General features: G+C 53.4%; 1 long non-coding RNA gene across 1 annotated transcript; it reads left to right on the top strand.

Annotated features, from left to right (window-relative positions):
* The first annotated feature begins 34 nt into the window (after positions 1–34).
* On the top strand, positions 35–10,316 carry LOC135976810 (uncharacterized). The gene is made up of 3 exons (XR_010594107.1): positions 35–296; positions 6,598–6,643; positions 9,873–10,316. It is a non-coding gene; the product is annotated as an uncharacterized LOC135976810 (long non-coding RNA).
* The last annotated feature ends 10,024 nt before the right edge of the window (positions 10,317–20,340 follow it).

Here is a 20,340-nt window from a genome sequence, read left to right as displayed (position 1 = left end):
CATTCCTTCTCTACGGCCACATAGTGCTTGTCATAACTATAAAGGGAAGGGTAACAGCCCTCCTGTGTACAATACTATAAAATCCCTCCTGGCCAGAGACTCCAAAATCCTTTTACCTGTAAAGGGTTAAGAAGCTCAGGTAACCTGACTGACACCTGACCCAAAGGACCAATAAGGGGAAGGTTTTTGTTTGTGCTCTTTGTTTTGGTGGTAGTTCGTTCTTGGGACTAAGAGGGACCAGACATCAATCCAGGCTCTCCAAATCTTTCTGAACAAGTCTCTCATATTTCAAACTTGTAAGTAAACAGCCAGGCAAGGCGTGTTAGTTTTATCTTTGTTTTCTCAACTTGTAAATGTACCTTTTACTAGGGTGTTTACCTCTGTTTGCTGTAACTTTGAACCTAAGGCTGGGGGGGGGGGGGGGGTCCTCTGAGCTCTTTATGTTTGATTACCCTGTAAAGTTATTTTCCATCCTGATTTTACAGAGATGATTTTTACCTTTTTCTTTAATTAAAAGCCTTCTTTTTAAGAACCTGATTGATTTTTCCTTGTTTTTAGATCCAAGGGGTTTGGATCTGTATTCACCAGGGAATTGGTGAAGAGCCTCTCAAGGCTACCCAGGGAAGGGAATTAGCACATTGGGAGTGGTGGCAGCGGACCAGATCTAAGCTGGTAGTTAAGCTTAGAAGTTTTCATGCAGGCCCCCACATCTGTACCCTAAAGTTCAGAGTGGGGAAGGAGCCTTGACAGTGCTCCTCCTGGGGCAGCAGCTTCTTGCTCAAGTACACAATGGGGTGTCTCTCCTGCTTACTATCAGTTTGCATCAGCACCGCACCCAGCCCCGTGTCTGAGGCATTGGTGAACACCAGGAAGGGTTTGTTAAAATCCGGCATTACCAGCACCAGGCTTTGGATGAATGCCCCCTTTAGTGCACAGAGAGCCCTCTGGCACTGCTCGGTCCAGACCACCTTGTCTGGCTTTGCCTTCCTACAAAGCTCCGTGAGGGGAGCTGCGAGGGAGCTACAGTGGGGCACAAACCTCCAGTAGTACCCCATCATCCCAATGAAAGCCTGGACCTGCTTCTTAGTCTGGGGAGCGGGCCAATCCTGGATTGCCTCCACTTTGGCCAGCTCTGGCACCTTGTAGCCCAGGTATGACACCTCTGCCATCCCCACCTTGCACTTTCCAGCTTTACAGTCCGGCATCCTGGAGGCGACCCAGCACCCTCTTCATCTGGGACACATGTTCTTCCCAGGTCTGGCTAAAGACACAGATATCGTCAATATACGCCAGTGCAAAGTCCTCCACCCCCGCCTTGTAACTGATCCACCAGGCACTGGAACGTGGCAGATGCCTCCTTGTGGCCAAAAGGCAGGACCAGGAACTTGAAGAGCCCTATTGGGATGGTGAAGGCAGACTTCGCCCGCCCTTCTGGGTCCAAAGGCACCTGCCAGTAGCCTTTGGTAAGATCCATGGTAGTGAAGTACCGGGCGCGCCCCCCCCAAAACTTGTCTTGGATCTCATCAGTCCTAGGCATGGGGTAGGCATTGGACACGGTGGTGGCATTGAGCTTCCGATAGTCCACACAGAACCGGATCGACTCGTCCTTCTTGGGAACCAGCACCACGGGCGAGGCCCAAGGGCTGGAGGACGGCTGGATCACCCCTAAAGCCAGCATGTCTCTGACCTCTCTCTCCAGGTCCTGGGCTGTTTTCCCAGTGACCCTGAATGGGGCCTGTGACAGGTTGGGTCACAGAAATCCCCTTGGGACTGCCACCTGATGTACTGAGACTACCTCTGAGCCTGTTTTCCCTGGCAGCTTGGGACTTCAGTACCCTGTCTTGTTGAGCCAGACACACTAGCCTGCTACAAGCACAGACCAGGTCTAAACCACGTCCCCCACAAGCTGCAGACTTAACTGAAAACAGCTTAAGAAGTGCTCCTGTCTCTAGCACCTGGACACCCAGTTCCCAACGAGGTCCAAACCCCAAATAAATCTGTTTTACTCTGTATAAAGCTTGTACAGGGTAAACTCATAAATTGTTCGCCCTCTATAACACCGATAGAGAGATATGCACAGCTGTTTGCTCCCCCAGGAATTAATTACTTGGTCTGGGTTAATTAATAAGCAAAAAGTGATTTTATTAAATATAAAAAGTAGGATTTAAGTGGTTCCAAGTAATAACAGACAGAACAAAGTAAATTACCAAGCAAAATGAAACAAAAACACGCAAGTCTAAGCCTAATACAGTAGGAAACTAAATGCAGGTAAATCTCACCCTCAGAGATGTTCCAATAAGCTTCTTTGACAGACTAGACTCCTTCCTAGTCTGGGTCCAGCAATCACTCAACCCCCGTAGTTACTGTCCTTTGTTCCAGTTTCTTTCAGGCATCTCTTTGGGGTGGAGAGGCTATCTTTTGAGCCAGTTGAAGACAAAATGCTGGGGTTTTCAGGGCCTTATATAGTCTCTCTTGTGGGTGGAAACCCCTTTGTTCTGCTGTGTAAAATCCCCTCAACAAGATGGAGTTTGCAGTCATCTGGGCAAGTCACATGTCTATGAATGATTAAGCTTTTTGCAGGCCGACACCATTGTTTACATGTTAGTTTGAACGTTTCCAGGAAAGCTCAGATGTGGATTGGCATCTCCCAAAGTCCATTGTCAGTTATGTGTTTCTTGATTGGGCACTTACTGAGAATAGTCCTTTCTCAAGAAGCTGACCAAATCCTTCACTGAGGCTACTTAGAATCAAACAAGTACATAGCCAATATTCATAACTTTGAATACAAAAATGATACAGACAGCATAATCATAACCAGCAAACTACAACCTTCCCATAGACACCACACTTGGCCTCCTCTATATAAGAACTGGTGCAACCATAGGACTCTGGTTGCAACAATGATATATACGGTCACAGTTAAGAACATAAGAATGGCCATACTGGGTCAGACCAAAGGTCCATCCAGCCCAGTATCCTGTCTACCGACAGTGACCAATGCCAGGTGTCTCAGAGGGAGTGAATCTAACAGGTAATGATCAAGTGATTGCTCTCCTGCCATCCATCTCCACCCTCTGACAGACAGAGGCTAGAGACACCATTCCTTACCCATCCTGGCTAATAGCCATTAATGGACTTAACTCCATGAATTTATCTAGTTCTCTTTTAAACCCTGTTATAGTCCTAGCCTTCACAACCTCCACAGGCAAGGAGTTCCACAGGTTGACTGTGTGCTGTGTGAAGACCTGCCTTTTATTTGTTTTAAACCTGCTGCCCATTAATTTAATTTGGTGGCCCCTAATTCTTATATTATGGGAACAAGTAAATAACTTTTCCTTATTCACTTTCTCCACACCACTCATGATTTTATATACCTCTATCATATTCCCCCCTTAGTCTCCTCTTTTCCAAGCTGAAAAGTCCTAGCCTCTTTAATCTCTCCTCAGATGGGACCTGTTCCAAACCCCTAATCATTTTAGTTGCCCTTCTCTGAACCTTTTCTAATACCCGTATTTCTTTTTTGAGATGAGGAGACCACATCTGTACGCAGTATTCAAGATGTGGGAGTACCATGGATTTATATAAGGGCAATAAGATATTCCCCGTCTTATTCTCTAACCCTTTTTGAATGATTCCTAACATCCTGTTTGCTTTTTTGATTGCCGCTGCACACTGCGTAGACGTCATCAGAGAACTATCCATGATGACTCCAAGATCTCTTTCCTAAATTAGCTCCCATCATATTGTATGTATAGTTGGGGTTATTTTTTCCAATGTGCATTACTTTACATTTATCCACATTAAATTTCATTTGTCATTTTGTTTCCCAATCGCTTAGTTTTGTGAGATCTTTTTGAAGTTCTTTGAAGTTTGTCAATAACATCACAGGGAACACCAGATGGGAGGGCTGGCTCCCGTCTCCACCTACTGAACAGCCAAGTTAGTGAACCCAGGCCGGTTAGAGAACAGCTGCTGGTATGAATGTAGCACCTTTCTGATCTCTGTCTGCTGGGCAAGGGTTAGCTGGTCTGAGAGGGGAATTGATTCCAGCGAGGGGTCAGCCCCCGCCTCAGACAGGAGTCCCACCAGGGGATCCTCTCCCTTCTCCTCCCACTGCCCACACACAGCCAGCACCAACTTCTCTCTTCCCAGTATGGCTTCATCATGTTGACATGGTACACCCGGTGTCTGTGTGCCCGGTTGGACAGTTCCACTACATAGTTCACCTCGTTTACCTGTCTGATGACCATGAAGGGGCCGTCCCAGGCTGCTTGCAGCTTGTTCTTCCTCACGGGGATGAGAAGTGTCACCTGGTCCCCAGTAGCATAGGAGCAGGCACGTGCTGAGCAGTCGTACCAGACCTGCTTCCTCTGTGCCCTGGCTAGGTTTCCCCTGGCCAAGCCCATGAGCTCCGAACGATAGTTCAGAATCCACCACTGATTCCCCATTTGTGTCTCATCAAGTCCAGGGGTCCGCTCCTTCTCCTTACATACACCAACTCAAGAGGGTGGACTCTTGTGCATTTCCAGGCCAGTAAATGTTCTGCAGCAGCTCTCGCTGGGTGCGCTGAAGCCCCTGATGTTTAGAAGATGGGACACCCCCCCCTCCCCGGTGGTACTTCTGAGGGACCACCTGACACCCTCTGATCCCCCAAGTTCAGTTTTCCCTCAGGGAGCCCATTTCTGGTACCAGGTCCCTTCTCTCATCTGGATCCTTTCCCAGAATATTGCAACACTAGGCCCCCGCTTCTTCCAGGAGGGATCCTTCTGCGGCTCGGTCTAGAATTCAGCTGCTGGGTTCGGGGCCCAGCCCTCATTGCTGTGCCTTAGTTTTCCCACCTCAGGACAAGGCCTTGGTCTCAGCCCTGTTAAACCCTATCCCTGGCAACTCACTTCCCCCCATTGAAGGTTCCACGCCCCCCTGCTGGGTGGATTTCCAGTGTCAGGCCAAGTGGCCCTCCCTGACCTCAGCCACAGGCAAGGACCAGGGCACCATCTGTCCAGTTCTTCATCCGTCCCCCATCAGCACCTCTGCAGGTAGCTGATCCTGCACCCCAACCTCTTTGGGGCCCCCATTCAGATGTGTTCTCATTACAGAACCTTAACTGGGGTCCGATCATCCCCAGCACCTGTGTCCCAGTGAGGGTAGGGAGTGAGCCCATTGCTTTGGTTGCGGCATCAGAGTCAGTGTGAGCCACCTCTACCCTGTGCAGGGCTGTTGTCCCATTCAGCTCCAGGGGCTGGCTACAGACAGGCAGGAAACCAGAGCTTCACAGTTCCTCCCTTGTGCTACTAACCGGGATGGGGGGGGGGAGAAGTCCCCCCTCCCTGCTGGCCAGGCCATTTATGGGCCATTCGCATGCTCGCTGGCTCCTGCCCTCTCCACCTTCCGATCTCTGGGTTCAGCTCTTTGGCCGTTACTGGCACAGGGTCTGGATCCTGTCTTAAAGAGACACAGTCACTTCCCAAGAATACATCAAAGCTGATGTGCTGAAGGATCCCAGCTAAGAATCCTGCACCCCGGTCCTTCCTATGTCTGCACAGGAACCCCGGGTGAATGGCTGCCTCTGGGAGCCTTCCCCCAAGTTACACAGCCCCTCAGCAGCTAGTGAGGTTGCATCACACCCACAAGAGTCTCGTCCCAGAATCACTTCACTCCGTGAATGTCTCCCCACTGACCCCCACCTGCCACTCCCACTGGGGATCAGAGGGGCCTGAGCCCAGGAGTCAGAAGCAGACATATCTGGCTTGGAGTGGAAGCCCGTCTGCTTCCCTCCCCCAGTACCGGATTTACCATGGTGCCACTGGCACCGGGCCCACGGTCCAAAGCGGCCCCGGCCTGCACTTTTCCACACACCCCCCCCCGTGGGGGCAGAAGCTTAGTGCAGCAGGAGCCGGCAGCACTAAGAGAGATTAACAAGCTCCTCCCCAGCCTCTATCCCCAGCGTGCTATGTTCCCTCCCCCCTCCCTGCCGCCGATCAGCTGGATCAGCTGTTTGCCAGCAGGAGGGAGGAGGAGGAGCGGAGCCGCAGCACGCTCGCTGCTCCGGGGAGGAGGAGGAGAAGAGGCAGGGGTGGGGCCTTGGGGAAGGGGCTGGAATCAGGGCATACCCCCTCCGGCCCCCTGCCGTGAGCACCCCCACGACCCCAGTCCACACCCACAGCCCTCTGCCCACCCTGACCCCTGCACTCCCCTCACACCTCCCCAGCCCCCTGCCCTGACTCCTGCACCCCCTCACACACACCCAGCCCCATGCCCTGACTCCTGAACCCCCCCCACATCCTCACCCCCATCCTGAGCACCAAACGTGAGCTCCTGCATCCCCTGCATTCCCATATGAACCCCTCGCACCAAACAGAAGCTGCCCCAGGTAAGTGCTCCACACCCAACCTCCTGCCCCAACCCTGAGTCCCCTCCCTCACCCTAGCTCCTGGCCAGACCCCACACCCCAACGTTTTTTTACAATATTTGGAAAGATCATTAAGTGGTCCATTGAGACCCTCCGTGATTTTCAAGTGGTCTGTGGAAAAATAAGTTAGACTACAAGAATAATCAAGGTACCTCACTTTATTTTCATTTACTTGCTATTACTTATAGGAGGAGGATGAAGAAAAGAAGAATGAAAAAATGGGGGCGAGGGGAGGTAAGAGAGAATGTTCTTTTTCTTGCCTGGGTCCCAAGGAGGGGCCCCAAAAATGAAGCTGAGCACAGGGCCAGGGGGCCCCCACTAACTCTAAATCCACCACTGGCTGTCAGGTCACCTGGGCTGGGGATACTGTGTCAGCTGATCCCCACAGTCTCCAACCTACCTGGGCAGTACAGCAGACATGGCTCTGCCGATTAGCTCCTCTCCACTCCCTAGCCCACCCACCACTTGCTTCCCACCGCTTAAGGCTTAGCCCTCTCACTTTTAAAAATGATTGCTTGCCCCCCTCCCCTCCTCAGGCTTTTCTGGCAGCCTTGTTGCCAGGTATCCAATTTTAGGCTGGAAACTCCAGTAGAAAATGGGACCTGGGTGTCCGGTTAGCAGTACTGACTGGAAACTAAAAGTCCGGTTATAGGAGTAACCACATTAGCCTCCGCTCCTCCCACTCCCAACACCAACCCCAGAGGGCTGGAAGAGAACCTGTCCTGCTGCTGCTGGATGTCACAGAGTGTGGGGGAGTCAGGATCCTGCACCCCCCACTTCCTGCAATTCCCCGTGACTCTCAGCCAGCCAGTAAAACAGAAGGTTTATTAGACGACAGGAACACAGTCAAAGCAGAGCTTGTAGGTATGGAAAACAAGACCCCACAGTCAGGTCCGTCTTGTGGGGAAGGGAGCCCAGACACCAGTGCTGGGCCTCCCTCCATTTCCCCAGCCAGCTCCAAACTGTAACCCCCTCCAGCTCCTCCTCTATCCTTTGTCTCTTTCCCCGGGCCCGGAAGCCGCCTGATCTTTGTTCTCCAACACCTTCAATTGGCACCTTGCAGGGGAGGGGCCCAGGTCATCAATTGCCAGGAGACAGTGTGTCAGCCATTCTCTGTGCAGACAGCATCACACCTGCCCTCTAGGGCTCTGCAACAATCACACAGCCTTATCCCACCACCTAGATACTTAAGAAATGCATAGGGGAAACTGAGCCATCCACACAGTATTCAGAGAAAACATTAAGAACATTCCCACTTTGTCACACTGGAGGAGGGGCAGCTCAGTGCAGAGAGAGACAAAGAGAATGGGCTAGAACCAGGGAGAAGGTAGGTACCCGCTCTATGTGGGCAGGGGTGGGGGGGATCCTGTTTACCCCCTTCCCAGCCCTGCTGTGCTTGCAGTTTACCCCTGGCCCCTCCCTTGCTCCAGGGACCAACCCTAGCTCCCGCCCCACTGTGCTTTTGCCCCCGGCGCCTTTTACAATAATTCCCTGGGGGCCCCACAAATATGTTTGGAGCCAGGCCCACAAAAAGTTAATCCAGCCCTGTTCCCCCCTCCCCTGGCCAGCTCTACCCCAGGAGCTGGCTGGGTGACGGGTTCCCAGGTCACTCTCTCAGCCTGTGTTACAGGCTATCTCCCCTTTGCCTGTTAACCCTTCAAGGGTTCTCTTTGGCAAAAATTTCCTGTGTCTTTGGGCATGACACCACCTTGGGTCCTTTTTAGCCACAGTAATTACATTTCAGGTCCCTCAAGTCCCATGAGGGGGGTTGGCCCGCCCTAGCCATCATAGGCACCCCTGAGTTGGGCTTCCTTTGAGAGGTCTCTGGGTGACTCCCCTTCTGAGTCCCCGATGTGGGTCTCCCTCCTCCCCCCGATCTGCTATCCACAACTCATCTGCCAGTGCCCCCGCACAGCACAGATCATTAGACTTCCAGTCCACTAACCACATCTTAAGGTCTGGAGGGCAGATGTCAGACAGCTGCTCCAACCCCACCAGGTTATACACATCCTAGATGATAGTGGCCCCTGTGCCCTTTCCCCATGTGCAGAGATGTTCCACCAGCAGGTTGGCGACCTCCTTGTAGGTGATGCCTGAGGTCTTGCATACACCCCACCAGGGGTGGCGAGTTGTATGGGCCTGTGGTGCCCGGGCTACAGCAATATTCAGGGCCCGGGGGCCCAGCTCCACCAATGTTCGGGGCTGGGTCTCTCCCCCGGTCCTGCCTTCCGCCCCGTGCGCCTCCCCCGAGTGTCCCCCAGCCCCAACTTGCTGCCCCCGCGCGCCCGGAGGAGAGCGTCCCTGTCGCTCCCCTGCAGCTCCATGCTGTCTCCCTGCATCAACTGCTGTCCTAGTGCCCCCCATCTACTACTGCCAGGGCAGACTGACCCTGAGCCTGCCGTTCTGCCTCAGACCCTTTCATTTTCCGACGGGACCCTCCACCAGCACAGGGGGTCCCCCTGCCCGCAGTCACCACTCCTGCCCCATGCTGGGCAAGGGGCAGTCCCACCCCCACCCCCAATGAGGCTACAGTGAGAGGCAGCAGTAGGGGAGGAGGTGCACATGTGATGGCATCTCTAGGGTGACCAGATGAGAGATGTGAAATATTGGGACGCCCGGGGTGCCAGCGGAGAAAAAAAACCCCAAGAGCCGGCGGCAGAGGAAAAACAAAAACAAAAGCAAAAACCAAACAAACAAACAAAACCCAAGAGCCACCGGAGCATAGGAAAAATTGGTGGGGGCTGAGCACCCATCGGCAGCTCCATGCACCGCCCCCGCCCCCAGCTCGCCTTTGCTCCTCCTCCACCTCCCCTGAGCTGGGGGCCACGTCCTGCTTCTCCCCCCTCCCTCCAGCGCTTGCGCCGCCATACAGCTGATTAGCGCAAGCCTGGGAGGGAGGGGTGAGGAGGAGGAATGCGGTGTGCTTGGGGAATAGGCAGGTCCAGGGCAGGGATTTGGGGAGGGATCCAATGGGGCAGTGAGGGGGTGGGGCTGGGGGCGGGGCAAGGGCGGGAATTTGGGGAGGATCCAATGGGGGAAAGAGGGGGTGGAGTTGGGGCGGAGTTGGGGCGGGGAGGGGGAACGAGCCCCCTCCGCTGTGCACTGGAGGGCAAAATATCAGGATAATTCGCCTCCTGACCGAACATTGGTCAGGACGTGGGACAAACAAGTAAATATCGGTGTGACGTTGTGCAGTCTATATGATTTTATAAAAACATGATAGTAAGTGAATATAATGTAACTGGAATATACTTCATGCAAAAGGTCTCTTGTAAGGTATCATTACAAAGCTTATAATCTACTGAGTGCGATCATCCTATTTGCATAAATGTACCAGTCTTGTATCTGAAACTAGAAATATGAAATATAACTCTGAGGGCCTATTGTAATTATGTAAAGTGTGGGCCATTAATGGTGGTTTGGAATCTTGATGACTCCCATTAACCAGGACCATTGTCTGCAGATGGCTGTGTTTTACCTGATTCTTCCTGTATGTGTGTGTGCTGGCAAGTGGGCAATGAAGTCTTGCAGTGACATGTGATCATGTCACCTGAACTGGAATCCATCTTTAACCTGGTGCTTTTCCAGTGGGGGGTGTGGAAACCCAGAGGAACAAAGGGTTCCCGCCTTATGCAAAAGATATATAAAGGGGTGAAAGAGAACAAAGAGGGGAGAAAAAGCCATCATGAAGACTCCCCTAGCTACCACCTAAGCTGGAACAAGAGCTGTACCAAGGGAAAGAATTGTGCCCAGGCCTGGAAGGTGTCCCGTCTGAGGAAAAAACTTACTGAAGCATTTCTAAGGGTGAGATTATCTGTATTTAGTTTGATTAGACATAGATTTGCACATTTTATTTTATTTTGCTTGGTGACTTACTTTGTTCTGTCTGTTACTACTTGGAATTACTTAAATCCTACTTTCTGTATTTAATAAAATCACTTTTTACTTATTAACTCAGAGTATATATTAATACCTGGGGGAGCAAACAACTGTGCATATCTCTCTATCAGTGTTATAGAGGGCGAACAATTTATGAGTTTGCCCTGCATAAGCTTTATACAGGGTTAAACGGATTTATTTGGGTTTAGACCCCATTGGGAGTTGGGCATCTGAGTGCTAAAGACAAGCACACTTCTGTGAGCTGTTTTCAGGTAAGCCTACAGCTTTGGCGCAAGTAATTCAGACCCTGGGTCTGTGTTGGAGCAGACGGGAGTGTCTAGCTCAGCAAGACAGGGTGCTGGAGCCCTGAGCTGGCAGGGAAAACAGGAATAGAAGTAGTCTTGGCACATCAGGTGGCAGTTCCCAAGGGGGTTTCTGTGATCCAACCCATCACAATCGGGACAGTCCCGATAAAATCTGGACATCTGGCCACCCTAGGCATCTCCCCCGCCAGCACCCACCAGAGGAGAGTCGAGGGGGCTTCCTGTACCTGAGAGTGGCCCTAGGAGCACGTGACAGTGGTGCGAGGTGAGTGTGGTGCAGGGAGGAAGTGGGGGGGGCCTCCCCCAGAGATCGCTGCTGCCTGCGAGGAGAGGGCTGGGGGGATGCTCCTCTCTGGCCCTTGCCCTGGGGCAGCCTGTCTGTACCCCAAACTCCTCATCCCTGGCCCTGCCCCACCCCAGAGCCCTCACCCCCACACCCCAACCCTCTGTCCTAGCCCTGAGCCCACTCCCAGCCCCCCTCATTCCCAGTCCTCGCCCCTGCACCCCAGCCCTCTGCCTGAGCCCCTCCCACACCCCAAACCCTTCATTACCATCCCCACCCCCGGAGCCCTCACATTTTTACATTATTTAAAAAAATATACAGTAACGCTGTAGTTATGTTCCTGAAAAATGCTACTTTAAGTGAAATGATGTTAAGCGAATCCACTTACCCCATAAGAATTAATGTAAATAGGGGGGTGTCACGGAGTGTGGGGGGACACAAGGCCCTGTACCCCCAGCTTCCTGCGATTCACCATGACTCTCAGCCAGCCAGTAAAGCAGAAGGTTTATTTAGACGACAGGAACACAGTCCAAGACAGGTCTTGCAAGCACAGACAACAAAACCCCCCTCAGTTAGGTCCATCTTGGGGTCCCAGGGCGCCCCAGCCCCCTTGCGAGGTCAGAGCCCCGTCTGCCTCCCAGCCATATCACCAGCCAGCTCCTGAAAAAACTCTCTCTTCAGCGACCCCTCCCACAGCCTTTGTTCAGTTTCCCGGGCAAAGGTGTCACCTGGCCTCTAACCCCTTCCTGGGTTCTCATGTTACATGCTCAGGTATTCTCCGTCGGTCAGTCTCCCGTCCCCCAATGCAGACTATCCTAGCCACACTCCCCTGTCAGCATTCGAAGACCACAGTAAGAACAGTCCCAGTTCGTCACAGGGGGTTAGGTTCCAGGGAATTTTTTTTTGCCAGACAAAAGACTATATTTTATATATATACACAGTGTAAGTTTTAAACAAACAATTTAATACTGTACACAGCAATGATGATTGTGAAGCTTGGTTGAGGTGGTGGAGTCAGAGGGTGGGATTTTTCCCAGGGACCTTACTGCTAAATGATGAACTAGCACTCGGCTGAGCCCTCAAGGGTTAACACATTGTTGTTAATGTAGCCCAGGGGTCGGCAACCTTTCAGAAGTGGTGTGCCGAGTCTTCATTTATTCACTCTAATTTAAGGTTTCGCGTGCCAGTAATACATTTTAACGTTTTTAGAAGGTTTCTTTCTATAAGTCTATAATATATAACTAAACTATTGTATGTAAAGTAAATAAGGTTTTTAAAATGTTTAAGAAGCTTCATTTAAAATTAAATTAAAATGCAGAGCCCCCCGGACCGGTGGCCAGGACCTAGGCAGTGAGTACCACTGAAAAGGAGCTTGCGTGCCGCCTTCAGCACATGTGCCATAGGTTGCCTACCCTGATGTAGCCTCACACTCTACAAGGCAGCACGAATGGGGGGGGGGGTGCTTGCAGGAGACAGCATGGCAGAGAGAGACAGAGACACACACCCTGTGTGTGAGAGACTTTGAGACAGCTGCTGCCAGCAAGCTCTCTCCAGTCTGAGCCCTGTCGTGTCCCCCCTGCTCTGTGGAGATGGGGGGCCAGGAGCAGAGGAGGGGGACACCCTGACAGCAGCACCCCCTTCCCCCTCCCCCCGCACAGCAAGCAGGAGGTTCAGGGGAGCAGCTCCAAGGCAGAGGGCAGGAGCAGCACATGGCAGTGTGGGGAGGGACAGCTGAACTGCCCAGCAATTGATAGCCTCCTGGGAGGCTGCCGCACAGGGAACTTAGGGGAGCTGATAGGGGGTCTGTCGGCCCACCCTGGTTCCAAGCCCCCACCACTAGCGCTCCAATGGGCTGCTCTTTCTGCAAGCAGTGGAGAAATCAGGTGGCTGCCAAACAACACTAAAAGGGTGCATTGCGCAACTTTACACGCGCATGTTCTCTAATTCAGAGGTTCTTGAACTGTGGTCTATGGACCACCAGTGGTCCAGGAGCTCCATTCAGGAGGTCCTTGGATAGTTCCCTCTAAGGTGCACTCCTGGGCGGCCGCACATGAGAGAATGAAGGGCCACCCACCTAATTAGTGGAGCCGCGCAGGCGCTAATTAGGTGCCTGGACCCTGGAGAAGATGCACATGTAAGGTGAGGTGGTGGCCTTGGGGGGAATAGGGGGTAGGTGGGAGGGGGCAGTGGTGTGAGAAGAGGGAATGGGGGGAATTTGGGATGTGCAGGGCTATGGCGGCCAGAGAAAGAGGCTCCAGGGCTGCAGCTGCTAGGGAGAGACCCCCTTCCTTCCCAGCTTCAGCTCTGTGGCTGCTGTGGCAGGGGAGAGACCCCACTCCTTTCCAGACTGAGCTCAGGGGCTGCTGCGGTGGGGGAGAGAGGGAGAGGCCCCCCCTTCCTCCCAGTCCCAGCTTGGGGGACTGTTGCGGCAGAGGAGAGAGGGCACATCCATCGCATTAGAAAGGTTAAGACTACTGATATTAAAATATGAGTTGTGTGCTTTTATCTGTAGAACAAAAACAGTTGTTTATTATTAAGGGTTTTTTTTAATATAGCGCTTTTATCCAAAGCGCTTTACAATAGTTAGCTAACGGTACAAACAACATTTGGAAAGATCATTAAGTGATCCAAGACCCTCAGCAATTTTCAAGTGGTCCACGGAAAAAAAAGTTGGAGAGCCACTGCTCTAATTGATCAGCAACATAATAAAACAACGTTAACCGGGACGACTTTAAGTCAGGAGTTACTGTATATTGGCTTACAAGGCAGATGTGTGTGTGTGTGAACAGATCATAGTCCCCCGTCTCAATACCATCCATTTGGCTGAATGCCTCTGTGGCCTTGGGACCCAGACCCCCTGCTGAGTTAGACCGCGCAGGCTGTCTGCGGGGCCAATCTGGTTCAGATCAGAAGCCTTCTCAAAGGTAAGCATCGATATCTCCCCACACTCCTTCTTAGGGTATGTCTACACTACGAAATTAGTTCGAATTTATAGAAGCCGGTTTTATAGAAATCGGTTGTATAAAGCCGATTGTGTGTGTCCCCACATAAAATGCTCTAAGTGCTCTAGTCGGCAGACTGCGTCCACAGTACCGAGGCTAGCGTCGACTTCTGGCGCATTGCACTATGGGTAGCTATCCCACAGCTATCCCACAGTTCCCGCAGTCTCCGCCGCCCATTGGTGGTAGACTGTGCAGTAGACTGGTAGCCTTCATCAGCGATCTGGGTGCTGGCAGCCGTGGGGCTGCATTGCACCAGCCCCTTGCCTTTTGGCAGTAGATGGTGTATTACAACTGGTAACCGTCCCCTAGTCCATCAGATACTAGTTTCGCGCCTTTTTTCAGACCAGGCGCCATAGCTAGCACTGGGATCATGGAGCTAGCATTGACTTCCGGAGCATTGCACTATGGGTAGCTATCCCACAGCTATCCCGCAGTCTCCGCCGCCCATTGGAATTCTGGGTTGAGATCCCAATGCCCGGATGATGCAAAACAGTGTCGCGGGAGGTTCCGGGTACATGTCGTACGGCCCCTCCCCCTCCGTCACAGCAACGGCAGACAATAGATTCGCACCTTTTTACCTGGGTTACCTGTGCAGACAACATACCACGGCAAGCATGGAGCCCGCTCAGCTCAGCTGAGCTCACCGTCACCATATGTCCTCTGGGTGCCGGCAGACGTGGGACTGCATTGCTACACAGCAGCAGCTGCTAACTGCCTTTTGGCGGTAGACGGTGTAGCATGACTAATAGCCGTGGGGCTGGCAGCCATAGGGCTGCATTGCACCAGCCCCTTGCCCTTTGGTAGAAGATGGTATATTACAACTGGTAACCGTCGTCATCATACTGCAGTGGCTGTCAATCATGGGCACCTGGGCAGACATGCTACTGTCTCGATGATGATGGCTATCAGTCGTAGTATACTATTTTCTGCCAATTGCCCAGTATTGTCTGCTAAGCACCCAGAAGAGGCCGAGGGCGATCTGGGTGCTGGCAGACATGGGGCTGGCAGATGTGGAGCTGCATTGCTACACAGCAGCAGCCCCTTGCCTTTTGGTAGAAGATGGTATATTATGACTGGTATCCGTCGTCATCGTACTGCAGAGGCTATCCCTCATGCTGCACCGTCGGCTGCCAGCTTAAGATGTAAAAAATAGATTTGTTCTGTATTCATTTGCTTCCCCTTCCTCTGTGAAATCAACAGCCTGCTAAGCCCAGGGTTTTCAGTTTAATCTTTGGGGGGACCATTCTGTGTGACAGTTGTTTGTGTTTCTCCCTGATGCACAGCCACCTTTCTTGATTTTAATTCCCTGTACCTGTACCTGTACGCCATGTCGTCACTCGGCCCTCCCTCCCTCCCTCCTTCTCCTGGTCCGTCAGATACTAGTTTTGCGCCTTTTTTCTGACCAGGCGCCATAGCTATCACTAGGGTGACCAGACGTCCCGATTTTATCGGGACTGTCCCGATATTTCCTTGTTTGTCCCGCGTCCCGACCGACATGCGGTCGGGACACTGGACAAACAAGGAAATGCCCCGGAGCCTGGAGCCCGGAAGTGCTCGCGCCCCCCCCCCCGACTCCGCCCCCTCCTCCCCCGATTGGCTCCCTCCCCGAATCCCCGCCTCTTCCCCGGGCTCACCATTCCCCCTCCCTCCGCAAGCGCTGGAGGGAGGCCCGGGAGATGCAGGGGAAGCGCGGGGCCGGGGTGAGTAACAGTCCGGCCTGGCCCCGAGCAGGCAGGACTCAGTTGGGTGGTTGGGAGAGGAGGGGGGCGACCCGCGGGGCCAGGCGGGCTGTTGTTGTCCCCCCGGGCAGCGGGACACGGGAGCAGCCGCTGCTGCAGCTCCCACTGCCGCGGGGGAGGAAGCGGCCATGGCGCTCCGCGGCTGCGGCGCCCCCGAACCCCCCGAGCCGGGGCCTGCTGCAGGGACCCAGCAGCGCGTACGCTGGGCCCAGCCCCTGGCCAGTCGCGTCTGGGCTGCTGCCCAGCTGGTGCTATCCCGCGGCGGCCCCGGGGCGGAGGCATCGGCAGCCCAGCCCCGTTCGTTCCCCTGCGGGACGGGGGGGCTGGGGCCTGCTGCCCCCACTCCGGGGCCACCGCGGGATAGCACCAGCTGGGCAGCAGCCCAGACGCTGGCCAGGGGCTGGGCGCAGCGTATGTGCTGCTGGGTCCCCGCAGCAGGCCCCGGCTCGGGAGTTCGGGGGCGCCAGAGCCGCAGCCGCGAAGCGCCATGGCCGCTTCCTGCCCCCGCGGCAGTGGGAGCTGCAGCAGCGGCTGCTCCCGAGTCCCGCTGCCTGGGGGTGAGAACAGCCGCCGCCTGGCCCCGCGGGTCGCCCCCCTCCTCTCCCAACCACCCAACTGAGTCCTGCCTGCAAGGGACCAGGCCGGACTGTTACTCACCCCAGCCCCGCGCTCCTTCTGAGTCTCCCGGGCCTCCCTCCAGCGCTTGCGGAGGAAGGTTTTTTTTTTTTGGCCCCGCCCCCCGCCAGGCCCCCCCCCCCCCCGCGTCACCCCTCCCCTCCGCGTCCCGATATTTGTCTTGGGTGATCTGGTCACCCTAGCTAGCACTGGGATCATGGAGCCCGCTCAGATCACCGCGGCAATTATGAGCACTATGAACACCACGCACATTGTCCTGGAGTATATGCAGAGCCAGGACATGCCAAGGCGAAACCCGGACCAGCCGAGGAGGCGATTGCAGCGCGGCGAAGAGAGTGATGAGGAAATTGACATGGACATAGACCTCTCACAAGGCACAGGCCCCAGCAATGTGGAAATCATGGTGTCACTGGGGCAGGTTCATGCCGTGGAACGCCGATTCTGGGCCCGGGAAACAAGCACAGACTGGTGGGACCGCATCATGCTGCAGGTGTGGGACAATTCCCAGTGGCTGCGAAACTTTCGCATGCGTAAGGGCACTTTCATGGAACTTTGTGACTTGCTTTCCCCTGCCCTGAAACGCCAGGATACCAAGATGAGAGCAGCCCTCACAGTTGAAAAGCGAGTGGCGATAGCCCTGTGGAAGCTTGCAATGCCAGACAGCTACCGGTCAGTCAGGAATCAATTTGGAGTGGGCAAATCTACGGTGGGGGCTGCTGTGATCCAAGTTGCCAGGGCAATGAAAGACCTGGTGATATCAAGGGTAGTGACTCTGGGCAACGTGCAGGCAATAGTGGATGGTTTTGCTGAAATGGGATTCCCAAACTGTGGCGGGGCCATAGACGGAACCCATATCCCTATCTTGGCACCGGAGCACCAAGCCACCGACTACATAAACCGCAAGGGGTACTTTTCAATGCTGCTGCAAGCCCTGGTGGATCACAAGGGACGTTTCACCAACATCAATGTGGGATGGCCGGGAAAGGTACATGATGCTCGCGTCTTCAGGAACTCTGGTCTGTTTCGAAAGCTGGAGGAAGGGACTTTCTTCCCGGACCAGAAAGTAACCGTTGGGGATGTTGAAATGCCTATCGTGATCCTTGGGGACCCAGCCTACCCCTTAATGCCATGGCTCATGAAGCCGTACACAGGCAGCCTGGACAGTAGTCAGGACCTGTTCAACTATAGGCTGAGCAAGTGCCGAATGGTGGTGGAATGTGCATTTGGACGTTTAAAAGTGCGCTGGCGCAGCTTACTGACTCGCTCAGACCTCAGCGAAAAGAATATCCCCATCGTTATTGCTGCTTGCTGTGCGCTCCACAATATCTGTGAGAGTAAGGGGGAGACATTTATGGCGGGGTGGGAGGTTGAGGCAACTCGCCTGGCCGCTGATTACGCGCAGCCAGACACCAGGGCGGTTAGAGGAGCACAGCAGGGCGCGGTGCGCATCAGAGAAGCTTTGAAAACGAGTTTTGTGACTGGCCAGGCTACTGTGTGAAACTTCTGTTTGTTTCTCCTTGATGAACCCTCCAAACCCCCCCCCCCACCTGGTTCACTCTACTTCCCTGTAAACCAACCACCCCACTCCACCCTCCCCTCCCCAATTCGAGCACCGCTTGCAGAGGCAATAAAGTCATTGTTTTTTCACATTCATGCATTCTTTATTAATTCCTCACAGAAGTAGGGGGATAATTGCCAAGGTAGCCTGGGATGGGTGGGGGAGGAGGGATGGAAAAGGACACACTGCATTTTAAAACTTTAACTCTTATTGAAGGCCAGCCTTCTGATGCTTGGGCGATCATCTGGGGTGGAGTGACTGGGTGGCCGGAGGCCCCCCCCACCGTGTTCTTGGGCGTCTGGGTGAGGAGGCTATGGAACTTGGGGAGGAGGGCTGTTGGTTAAACAGGGGCTGTAGCGGCGGTCTCTGCTCCTGCTGCTTTTCCTGCAGCTCAACCATACGCTCGAGCATATCAGTTTGATGCTCCAGCAGACGGAGCATTGACTCTTGCCGTCTGTCTGCAAGCTGACGCCACCTATCATCTTCAGCCCGCCACTTGCTCTTTTCATCCCGCCATTCAGCCCGCCACCTCTCCTCTCGTTCATATTGTGCTTTTCTCATGTCCGACATTGACTGCCTCCACGCATTCTGCTGTGCTCTATCAGCGTGGGAGGACATCTGCAGCTCCATGAACATATCGTCTCGCGTCCTCCGTTTTCTCTTTCTAATGTTCACTAGCCTCTGCGAAGGAGAAACATTTGCAGCTGGTGGAGGAGAAGGGAGAGGTGGTTAAAAAAGACATATTTTAGAGAACAATGGGTACACTCTTTCATTACAAGGTCGCATTTTTCCTCTGCCTGCCGGTTTGGTATGAGAGATCACTCACGCAGTGCCCCAGGCAACATATTTCGGCTTGCAGGCAGCCATGGTAGGCCACAGTCTTTTGGCTTTTTTAACCTTCTTAACATGCGGGAAAGGTTTCAAACAGCAGCACATTTCCCATATCAAGGATGAATTGGGTTGGCCATTTAAAATAGGTTTGCAATGTAAAAGGAGGGGCTGCGGTTTCCGGGTTAACATACGGCACAAACCCAAGTAAACCCCCCCCCCCCCCCACGATTCTCTGGGATGATCACTTCACCCCTCCCCCCACCGCGTGGTTAACAGCGGGGAACATTTCTGTTCAGAAGAGCAGGAACGGGCACCTCTGAATGTCCCCTTAATAAAATCACCCCATTTCAACCAGGTGACCGTGAATGATATCACTCTCCTGAGGATAACAAAGAGAGATAAGGAATGGATATTGTCTGCATGCCAGCAAACACCGGGACCATACACTGCCATGCTTTGTTATGCAATGATTCCAGACTACGTGCTACTGGCCTGGAGTACATGAAGGAGAGCTTTCTGGAGAAGTCCCTGGAGGATTTCCGCTCCATCCCCATACACGTTAACAGACTTTTCCAGTAGATTTACTGGCCGCGATTGCCAGGGCAAATTAATCATTAAACACGCTTGCTTTTAAACCATGTGTAATGTTTACAAATATTTACAAAGGTACACTCACCAGAGGTCTCCTGTGTGCCCTGAGGGTCTTGGGTGAGTTGGGGGTTACTGGTTCCAGGTCCAGGGTCACAAACATATCCTGGCTGTTGGGGAAACCGGTTTCTCCGCTTCCTTGCTGCTGTGAGCTACCTACAGTACCTCCATCCTCATCTTCCTCGTTCCCCGAACCGTCTTCCCTGTGTGTTTCTCCATTGACGGAGTCATAGCACATGATTGGGGTAGTGGTGGCTGCACCCCCTAGAATGGCATTCAGCTCCGCGTAGAAGCGGCAAGTTTGCGGCTCTGCCCCGGACCTTCCGTTTGCTTCTCTGGCTTTGTGGTAGGCTTGCCGTAGCTCCTTAATTTTCACGCGGCACTGCTGTGTGTCCCTGTTATGGCCTCGGTCCTTCATGGCCTTGGAGACCTTTTCTAATACTTTGCCATTTCTTTTACTGCTACGGAGTTCAGCTAGCACTGATTCATCTCCCCATATGGCGAGCAGATCCCGTACCTCCCGTTCGGTCCATGCTGGAGCTCTTTTGCGATCCTGGGACTCCATCACGGTTACCTGTGCTGATGAGCTCTGCGTGGTCACCTGTGCTCTCCACGCTGAGCAAACAGGAAATGAAATTCAAACGTTCGCGGGTCTTTTCCTGTCTACCTGGTCAGTGCATCTGAGTTGAGAGTGCTGTCCAGAGCGGTCACAATGAAGCACTGTGGGATAGCTCCCGGAGGCCAATAACGTCGAATTCCGTCCACACTACCCCAATTCCGACCCGCAAAGGCCGATTTTATCGCTAATCCCCTCATCGAAGGTGGTGTAAAGAAACCGGTTTAAAGGACCCTTTAAGTCGAAAGAAAGGGCTTCGTCGTGTGGACGTGTCCAGGCTTAATTCGATTTAAAGCTGCTAAAGTCGACCTAAACCCGTAGTGTAGACCAGGCCTTAGACTGGGGCAGCAGTTTGGTGTCTAGATTCCCTGCAGAACTGGCGTTTCAGGGCCCTTCCCCACTTACCCCCCACAGGC

This window comes from Chrysemys picta, chromosome 20 (genome assembly GCF_011386835.1).
Source record: "Chrysemys picta bellii isolate R12L10 chromosome 20, ASM1138683v2, whole genome shotgun sequence".
NCBI lineage: Eukaryota > Metazoa > Chordata > Testudines > Emydidae > Chrysemys > Chrysemys picta.
The sequence above is the reverse complement of the archived record's forward strand: the minus strand, read 5'-3'. Positions and strand labels throughout refer to the sequence as shown.